This window comes from Bos taurus, chromosome 10, assembly GCF_002263795.3.
Source record: "Bos taurus isolate L1 Dominette 01449 registration number 42190680 breed Hereford chromosome 10, ARS-UCD2.0, whole genome shotgun sequence".
In the NCBI taxonomy this organism is placed as follows: Eukaryota; Metazoa; Chordata; class Mammalia; order Artiodactyla; family Bovidae; genus Bos; species Bos taurus.
Genome location: NC_037337.1, coordinates 69,789,835 through 69,800,650, shown reverse-complemented (window position 1 = coordinate 69,800,650; position 10,816 = coordinate 69,789,835).

The window sequence follows — 10,816 nt, the reverse complement described above, 5'->3', positions numbered from 1 at the left end:
TCTTCTCATTATTTTGTGTGTGGGGAGGGGGCGGGTAAGAGGGCTTAAGATCTACCTTTTTAGCAAACTTCAGGTCTACAATACAGTATTGTTAACCACAGTCACTTTGTTGTATATTATTTCTCCAGAACTCATTCATCTTGCATAGCGGAAACTTTTTACCCCTTGACCAATGTCTAGTAATTCCCCTCCCCCAGTTCCAGCTTCTGGCAACCACCATTCTCTCTGCTTTTATGAGAGTTTGACTATTTTTTGGTTTCCACTTATAACTGAGATCATGCAGTATTCATCTCACTATGTCATTCCCATGGACAGGACTCCTCTGGCTGTAGAATGTTATCAGCCAGGCCCTCATGGCCTGACCTTGGTAGGCACATTTGACTCAAAGGTGACAGGATAGGGGTTAAGATCCAAAAGGACCAGAGAATGGGTTCCTCAGTCCAGGTGGCTGCCACTGTGGTGTATTCTTATATTTGGGTTCTACCTGTAGTCCCAGAACCCAGAGAGCTAGACAGGTTGATGCCACACATGCTACCTCCTAGCTCTGCTCTTGGTGCCCTTGTGTGAAATAGGCTCTGAATACTTTGGCATTAAATAATAGAAGAAGCATTAGTAGTAATAAAGTACATCACATCACAGCAAGTGCTATTTTAAAAAATTATTTATTTTTGCTAGCGGCTGGGTCTTTGTTGCTGTGTGCACGCTTTCTCTAGTTGTGGAGAGTGGGAGGCTACTCTGTAGTTGTGGTGCATGGGCTTCTCATTGCGATGACTTCTCTTGTTGCAGAGCACAGGCTCTGAAGAGGAGGCTCAGTAGTCGTGGCTTGCAGGCTTAGTTGCCTCGCAGCACTGGTATCTTCCCAGACCAGAGTTTGAACCTCTGTCCCCTGCATTGGCAGGCGGATTCTTATCCATTGTACCACCAGGGAAGTTCAGCAAGTACTATTTTATAATTGCAAATATATGAAGTCACTTTTATTATTTCTGTTTTCCAGATGAGAAATTGAGGGGGATTCGCTCAATCCCCAGGGGGAATTCTGGCCCTGAGGGGCCCTTCAGAATTGGGGCAAGGCTGCTGGGCCTTTACATGCCACAACTAGGCTTTGAATACAGGCTGTTTGGGAAAGAGGTATAAGTCTGAGCAAAGCAGCTCTTTTGGGTCGAAGTACTTTCTGAGATGGACTGACAGCTGACGACAGGATGGCTTGGCAGCAGCACTCCCAGCATTAGGGGAGACTGAGGTCTTCATTCCTGAAGGGGATAAGATTATCCCCTTCAGGATCTTTGTTTTTGCTACCTTCCCCAACACACACACACACACACACACACACGCCAATCCATGGCACTACCCAGTCCCTTCTAGATTTTTTAAGAGAAGAAAGAGAGTTGCTACAAAAGACTGCTTATGGCCTGAAAGAGAGAATTAGACTGCTGAAAACATATTTGTGTTACTTGTACTGCCCAGATTTTTTTGTCTGTTTTTGGCCATGCAACACAGCTTGCAGAATCTCAGTTCCTGGACCAGTAGTGAAAGCCTGGGATCCTCACCATTAGGCAACCAGGGAACTCCTGTATTGCTGTTTTAAACTGCTTACAAGGAAGAGGACTTTTCCTTTGCTGCTTAATCTTTCAAAATTTGCCTTCCATAACTCTGACTCACCATACATCTGAATGCTTGTTTCCAAGCTTTCCATTGGAATTCGGGGACTGCTCTCTGCTCCGAGAATATAGATAACTCCAGAGACCAGCAGACTTTCAATCAGTACCTTCTCTTCCCTTCCCTAGACTACTGCTGTCTTGGACCTCACAGGTTATGTGATGCTAAAGGAGTGGAGTTTTTCTTCCATGAGGTACCAGGTGCAGTGTCTGGCCCATATATAGGTGTTCAATAAAGATTAGATAACTAAATGGTGCATTTTAGTTGAAAACTTAAAACATTTCTTCTGATGCTAGTAACCTTTCACCATTCCCTCAGTGTTTGTGCCACAGGGTTTCCCACTGGCTACCCAAGGTTACAGGTGGCACTAGTGGTAAAGAACCCACCTGCCAATGCAGGAGATACAAGAGACATGGGTTCGATCCCTGGGTCAGGAAGATCCCCTGGAGGAGGGCATGACAACCCACTCCAGTATTCTTGCCTGGAGAATCCCATGAACAGAGGAGCCTGGTGGGCTACAGTCCATAGAGTTGCAAAGAGTCGGACGTGACTCAAGTGATTTAGCACACACTTAAGGCACAGATCCATTTTCCAGGAACTATGCTCAGACTTGGGACCAAAAGGATTAAGATTACTTCCTAGGCAGCCCTCTACCCAGGTATCCAAACACATAGGCTAGCACTTACTTTAAACACCTAAGATTTGAAACAAAAAAAGTGAGGTTCACACAGAGTTAACATTCAAAAGAGAATTCAGCAATTTGCAATTAAGTAAAAAATATGGTTGACTCACACATACACAAAAGTCAGCCACTTTTCCTTAGTAAAGGTAAACTAAATTTAGCCCAAAAAGCTACCTGTTTTTCAAAGTAGATGTAAAGGTTCTTGCTGATATTGCACTTGGAAAAAATTTTATCCTTACAATATTTTTAAAATTTTTTTGTAAAAATAAAATTATTCTGGCTTAAGACTCAGAAGCTTCTATTTCAATTCACAAAATATCTCTGATATTCTTCCCCCTTCTTCTGTCTGTTTAAATAAGCAGACTCTTGGCCTTAGCTGGATCCCCTTTGCCTCCATCTGTTTTTCTGTGCATAAAAATGACCCTGTTTTCTGGCATTGATTCTTTATGCTGTCAGTAGGCTGCTTTTACTGAAAAGGTGTGTTCGTGTTCTTGGCTTCACCAATAAATTGACTTTATAACTGAATTGGCAAAGTTCTGTGGGTGGGGAAGACAGAAGTGGCATATCAGGTTGGCCAAGGAATGTGAAAATTTATGATACAGATTAGAAAAACTTTAGAATGTACCCTGCACATTGTAAAAGCACTGCTGGTTGTAAAGCACTGAAGTTGTTCCTCGAAACTGAGAGTATGTATAAATAACATTAAAATAAAATGTGTCCAACCACATTAGGTTTATACAAAATTGTTTCATTTGGATAACATACATAAATTAGAGATCTCAATTTTCATGAAATTTTCTCATTCAAATTCCTAGGTCTAGGGGGTTCCCTGGTAGCTCAGTGGTAAAGAATCCGCCTGCCAATGCAGGGGACATGGGTTTGACCCCTGATCTGGAAAGATCCCACATGCCACGGAGCAACTAAGCCCAAGTGCCACACTACTGAGCCTGTGCTCTAGAGCTCACAGGCCACAACTAGTGACGTCTGCATGCCCTAGAGCCTGCGCTCTGCAACGAGAGATGCCACCACAGTGAGAAACCGACCACCGCCACTAGAGTAGCACTCATTCACAACTAGAGAAAAGCCCTCACGGCAAAAATTAAAAAAAATTTTCTAACTCTAATTTACAATTTGGGGATAATCGTATTTGGATTTATGTGTCTGATGAATTAAATGTGACACGATTTTTAAAAATCTCCTTTATATTCACAACAAATACACTAGGTCGTGGCTTCTTTTTGGAAAATGCATGCAAATAATACAGAAGGAAGAATATTTAGGATCTTACTGATTGTCCAGAGTTTTTGCCTTGCTAACATTTCTGGCACCATAAAAAGTAAGGTAGCTACCAACTCTGTAAATCAGAGCTTCAGGAAGGCCTGTGAGCCCCACAGGAGCCATTTGTCTGACTTTGTCTTTTTAGTGCCTTGCACAATGCCTGGCCCAGAGCAGGTTCTCAGTAATTGCTTAATGCATAACTGAAGAGTTATGCCTTATGGCAAAAAAAATAAACTTCGTATGACCTGATGATGTAAAGGTAAAGAACGTTAGTAGAGGATGTACATTTTCATGAAAAATGTAGGGGTGGAGAGGGAAAGGGAGGGAGGGAAACACATAGAGATTGTATGCCATTAACACCATTGATAACTCTGATGATTTTAAGCCTCAAAATTTTCTGCTGTGCACCTTAAAAAGTATTCTGCATCAATTAAAGCATTTATGTAATAAGCACCCATTTTATGCCTAATGTGTTCCAGGCACTATTCTAGGCAGTGAATAAATACAGCCATGAACAAATTCCCTACTGTTACGGAATTACACTCCAATGGCACCCACATCACCATCCTAAAAGACAAGTATTTATAACTCCATTTTTATGAGTAAAATAGTATGACTGACCTTCCTGAACTGTCCAGTGGTTTCAATGGCATGGATTTTGCATATTAGCATCCTACTCTATTTGAAGGCAGCTTTATAGACCAACCTAAATATTTAACATTGTATTACCAGGGCTGGAAGAAGCACAAGACGGAATCAAAATTACCAGGAGAAATATTAATAACTTTATGCAGATGACACCACCCTATGGCACAAAGTGAAGAGGAACTAAAAAGCCTCTTGATGAAAGTGAAAGAGGAGAGTGAAAAAGTTGGCTTAAAGCTCAACATTCAGAAAAGAAAGATCATGGCATCTGGTCCTATCATCACTTGAGGGGAAATAGATGGGGAAACAGTGGAAACAGTGTCAGACTTTATTTTTCTGGGCTCCAAAACCACTGCAGATGGTTGACTGCAGCCATGAAATTAAAAGACGCTTACTCCTTGGAAGGAAAGTGATGACCAACCTAGATAGCATATTCAAAAGCAGAGACATTACTTTGCCAACAAAGGTCCGTCTAGTCAAGGCTATGGTTTTTCCAGTGGTCATGTATGGATGTGAGAATTGGACTGTGAAGAAAGCTGAGCACCGGAGAATTGATGCTTTTGAACTGTGGTGTTGGAGAAGACTCTTGAGAGTTCCCTGGACTGCAAGGAGATCCAACCAGTCCATTCTAAAGGAGATCAGTCCTGGGTGTTCTTTGGAAGGAATGATGCTAAAGCTGAAACTCCAGTACTTTGGCCACCTCATGCGAAGAGTTGACTCATTGGAAAAGACTCTGATGCTGGGAGGGATTGGGGGCAGGAGGAAAAGGGGACGACAGAGGATGAGATGGCTGGATGGCATCACTGACTCAATGGACGTGAGTTTGAGTGAACTTCAGGAGTTGGTGATGGACAGGGAGGCCTGGTGTGCTGCAATTCATGGGGTCACAAAGAGTCAGACACGACTGAGCGACTGAACTGAACTGAACCAGTAGCTAATACTCTAATTAAAGCAAGTTTTTACCACCAGGGAAAGGGTCTGATATATACACACTTATACATGTACACACACACATACATATACACACAAAAATAATCTCCTGGTGTTCATATTTTTACAGGCTTTGTACTTTAAAGAGATTACAAATATGACCTGATTTTGCAGTGGTTTTAAGTATTTCTACATATTTTAGTTAGACTTCGAATTTGATTCATAATCAAGGTAGTTTTTTTTTTTTTTCTTTGAACTTTTCCTTAGAAAAAGTATTTCTATTGGCTTATTTGAAACTTGACAAAGTTTACTGGACATATGGCAAGAGTTACCTATAAGAGCATAATATTTAGAACATTTCAAACATAAGTGAAGTATATAAATGAGGATTCAGTTCAACTTACAAAGGATAATACACATTAAAAGTTTGTTTTTAAAGAAGAAATCAATTGCAGTTCCCTTGAAAGATGCATGCTAAGTCATTTCAGTCATGTCTGACTCTGCAACCCCATGGAACAGAGCCTGCCAGGCTCCTCCATCCACGGGATTCTCCGGGCAAGAATATTGGAGTGGGTTGCCATGCCCTCCTCCAGGGGATCTTCCTGACCCAGGGATCGAACCCATGTCTCTTAGGTTTCCTGCACTGGCCGTTGGGGTTTTTTACCACTAGCACCATCTGGGAAGCCCAATAGACTTTATTATTAGAAACCAATTAAATGTTAAGAAAACCACTTAATCCTAAATCCTTTGATGAATTTTACAAATAAGACTTCTTAAACATTTTTAAAGTGTTTAAATTTTACGCTGAATCAAACAACCGAATTTAAATAATTTTGTAGGATTCGTTGAAGTTTTAATTTTTACCAACAAAATTAAATGTATTGGACTCTATCCTCTTTGGGTTTCATCAAGCACAGAGTATGACAGTAAGAAAACTAGATCTAGGAGACTCAGGCCTGGGTTCAGGTCTCATCACTGCTTTGTGACCTTAGAGGTGTCCGTTAAGCACTTTTGAGTAGTAATCCTTCCATCTCAAAAGATCTTTCTAAAGATTGAGTAAAAATAAGTGAAACTGCTTTGGAAACTGTAAAAAGACCATCTCACGGGATGCTATTATCATTACCCTTCTGCCTTCCTGGCAAGAGCTTCCCTGGTGACTCAGATGGTAAAGAATCTGCCTGCAACGTGGGAAACCCCGGTTCAATGCCTGGGTTGGGAAGATCCCCTGGAGAAGCCCATGGCAACCCAGCATTCTTGCCTGGAGAATCCCACGGATAGAGGAACCTGATGGGTTACAGTCCACGGGATCGCAGAGTTGGACACGATTGAGCAACTAATACTTTTTCTTTCACTTCCTGGCAGTGAAGAAGTAACATTCACCACAGATCTCTCCACCCCAAGCTGGGGGATCACATCCAATCAGGACACAATAGTGATCACAAAGATGTGTGAGTATTCTTCCGTATCTGTAGTCAGGTGCAAAATTGGACTCCTGGCATAAGAATCACAGTTCTGTAGCTCATACTCACCATCTCCTGATTTTATGCATTAATGGCAACTCTAGTTAGCCATGTGGTTTAAGGTTTCTTTATAAGTTCAGACACAGACTGTGATGAATTTATCTGGAATTATTTCTCTAATTCCTTTTGGAACACAACACTGGGGTGCTAGAATACAGCATTGTTCTTATCCTTCCCTATCTTGTTTTCTTCTGAAAGAGAAGAAAAATGGTCTTCACCTACTCAACAATTTCTATTCAAACTCTGCGCCTGTTACCATCCACTTTTTCTTTCCTGCTTACCCAGTGATCTTTCCTCCTGTTTTGCTGATTATATTTCAAAAACCCAACCCTTTCTAAAGTCATTCCTTTATCGCCACTAGCAATTGCACCATTATTTATCTACTCCATTTTCCCCACAATAAACATTTGTGTCTTATTATGCCCATAGGAAAACACTACATATTTGGGATATGCAAGACACAGCCACTCACTTTCAACCTCACCTCTACTTTTCACTTATCTTTCCTTTAATCATTTGTCTATACCACCAAACTTGTCTACTAAGGTGTCAACTGTTCCTGTAACAGAAATCTTTGCTCTTTGAGAGTAACCTCTTCTGTAGTCATTATATTTATTTCATACTACTAAAAACAGTTTCCTAGAAATTGGAGCATTAATACTGGTTATACAGTTGACGATTTGTGTCTGAGTGTATGTGTAATTATATTATGGTTTTGTTTTTAAAAACAAGACCTTACCATTTGAAATAACTACTGAAATATTTATAGATAAGATATAATCTCTAGGATTTGTTTTTTTTTTGGGGGGGGGGGGAACTATGAGAAGGGGAAAGGGGAATGGATAGAACCAGATTGGCAATGGGCTTTGGGCACAGTTGATAAGTGCATGGAGAGATCATTACACTCTTCAGTCTATTTTAATATTCTCCACAATAAAGAAGTTTTTCTCTTCACTTGTTATGGTTTGGGCTACTCTCATCAGACCTAATATAATATTTAGATGACCTTTACCATTTAAAAGGTGCTACAAAATCCAATACCACAACACAAAATTACTATATACTATAGTATATATATTAATAATAGCTATCATGTTTTATTTACCCTGTATTAGGCTACTAGTGGGCTTCCCTGGTAGCTTGGCCAGTAAAGAATCCGCTGGCAATGCAGGAGACCCCAGTTTGATTCCTGGGTCGGGAAAATTCCGTGGAGAAGGGATAGGCTACCCACTCCAGTATTGGGATCCCCTGGTGGCTCAGACAATAAAGAATCTGCCTGCAATGTGTGAGACCTGGGTTTGACCCCTGCGTCAGGAAGATCCCCTGGACAGCATGGCAACCCATTCCATGGAGTTGCAGAGAGTCAGACGTGACTGAGAGACTAAGCACAGCACAGCAGGCTACTAGGTACCATTATAGTGAATTTACATAAATTATCTCATTTATTCTTCATACTAAGTTTATCAAGCAGTTACCACTAAAGGCTCAGAGAGATTAAGAAATTTGCTCAGTATCATCAGGATGCAAATAGACACCTTGAATGCTCATTATCAGTTCTAAATATTAAGGAAAAATTATTCTCACAATAACTCAAACACAATGCTCACATCCATACTGGTGTACTTCATTTCATATTATCATAAGCTATCAAGTAGACTTGGCCAAAGACACAGTTGAAATCAATCTACATTTTCCTAGTTAAGTCAAAACTTGGTGGACTTATAAATTTTATTAGCATTCACAATAAAATCAAGTATAAGGCTAGCTGACTCTTCAGTCACTGTTTACAGCCACGATTGGAGGGAGGTAGCAAAGTTTAAGGCAGCAGGTTTAGCTTTAAGGCAGCAGCTTCAGCTCCTTTAAAATGATCAATAAACATATACAATCACAGGTTATCTGGTGTTACAGACGTCAGTAATCTATCCCCTATATGTTAGGGCGTTGAACCCTGAACAGTTCACAAATGTACATGAAATTTAGTAATCACTTTATATATCAGTTTTGAAAAGTTTCAAACAAAAGTGGATTTTAAAGCAGCACAGTTCCTTAAAATTGCCAATATTATTTCCTATGGAACTAGTGAATTACTAAAAACACATTTTTACAAATTTTTACTAATGGCTTTAACTAAAAAATTGAATATATTTTCCTTTGGAAAATATTTAAGTCTCAGGAAGTAAAACTTAATGCCTATTTAAGGGGCAAAAAATTTTTTTCAGTTAGTACAACCTGCTGACTTTTTAAAAGAGTGAATTTCTTTGGCATGAAAGGAAAACACAGGAGACATACAAATCTTTGCAGAACAAATGAGGATACACACTTTCTGGAACACAAATCTCACTAAGAATATGTTTACTGAAAAAAAAAACAAAAACAAAAGCAAAAACAAAAAAGAAAACCTCAATCAAGGGGGGCAGAAAAGGCTGTTTTAAAGAAATTTCAAATCAATTTACTGTGTAACAAATCCAGTAACAAATGTCTTCATACAATTTAAGTCAGGTCCTTTCCTCTAGCATATGGTAAATTATTTACAAAAGCGTACATACAGAGTCTCAGGAAATTGAGGTATTAAAAAATTGAGATATAGTCATACAGCAAAGAGGTAGTCATGAAAATTAATCAACTAAAAATAGGCTTCTTAGTATTATAAAAACCTTACATTTCAACTCCTGCGTTGTTTACATTTTTTAAGTAGTATAAGGTCGATTTTGGCACTTTGGTGATCTTTATTATTCCTAAATCTTTTTCACATGAAGATTAACACTGATTACTATCAAAAGAACATGTGCCTTGAGCTTTCTCCAGCAGTGTTAACAGTGTCATAGCAAGCCTGGCACTCCCTGGGGCCGGGTATTTCCCATCTCCACTCCTATTCTCTTGATGAATTACACTTACTAGATGTCCAGCTAGAGTCAAGGGTGACATGCCGTGAACAGAGAACACAGCAAAATGAATCTGGTTCTCTCAGAAACAAAAACACTTGCTCTTGTATCAACATAATCTAGCATTTTTAAAATGGATTAAAAATGATATACCTCCATGTTTCAGTTTGACCACTCATAAAACAAGCAATGACTAATCTCAAATAGAGGTGAAATTATCTCGAATTCACCTAAAATGAGAGATTGTTAAGCTTAATGTTGTAAAATGTTTTAAAGCTAAAAAGATATGACAGTCTTATCAGAAACCAATTTTTGGCACTTGAATCTGTGCACCTTTGCAACCCAGACAACTACCAAATGGAAAAAACTGAAAGGGCTGCTTTTCTCAGAAGGGCTAATTCATAGCAAGAGCACTATGAAAAGGCGCTATGACAGACACTATTTTAATGAAATATTGTCAACATAAATACTGTAGCTTTACTCTTGTATAGCGTACATTGCTCAGAGGCAATTTTTAATCATGATCCTTTTATTTCATTCTTCAATAAGCTAGTCTGAAAAAATCCTTTTCAAAAACTGCTTTCCCCAGTTATTACTGTCTAAATATTACCTAAAGCTATGCTATCCAATGCAGAAGCCACTAGTCACATGTAGCTATGTAAATTTCAATTAAAAATTCAGTTATTCAATCATACTAGCCTTTCTTCAGGGGCTCAGTAGCTTCGTGACTAGTGGCTACCATAGTGGAGAGCACAAATAACATGTCTATCATAAAAAGTGCCATGGGGACAGCTCTGATCTGAAGAAAGTGCATCGTGCAATACTCATGAAATTTTCAAACTCATTTTTAAAAAGCTGTTTAAAAGTATCATATCTTTAGGCTACAGGTTATTATTGATCTCTGTTTATATGTGTGAAAGAATGATATCAACTTTCCTGTCCTTATTTAGACAATTTATGAAGTACTTAAGAGTTCCATATAGGGCCAAGTAAAATATGAACTCACATTCTATTTTCACTACATGACTGTAAAAGAACAAAGTAAAAATTTGACATGCATGATGAAAGTAATTTAGCCATATTTATAACAGATCTCCCACTAATATCCATAAATTTTGAAATAAGAAAGAATACATAACTGTCATTTAAAGTTTCTCACAAGAACGAGACCAAAAGCCCTTTAGATATTGCTCTATTTTACTTTGGTCTTGAGGGTGAGGGGA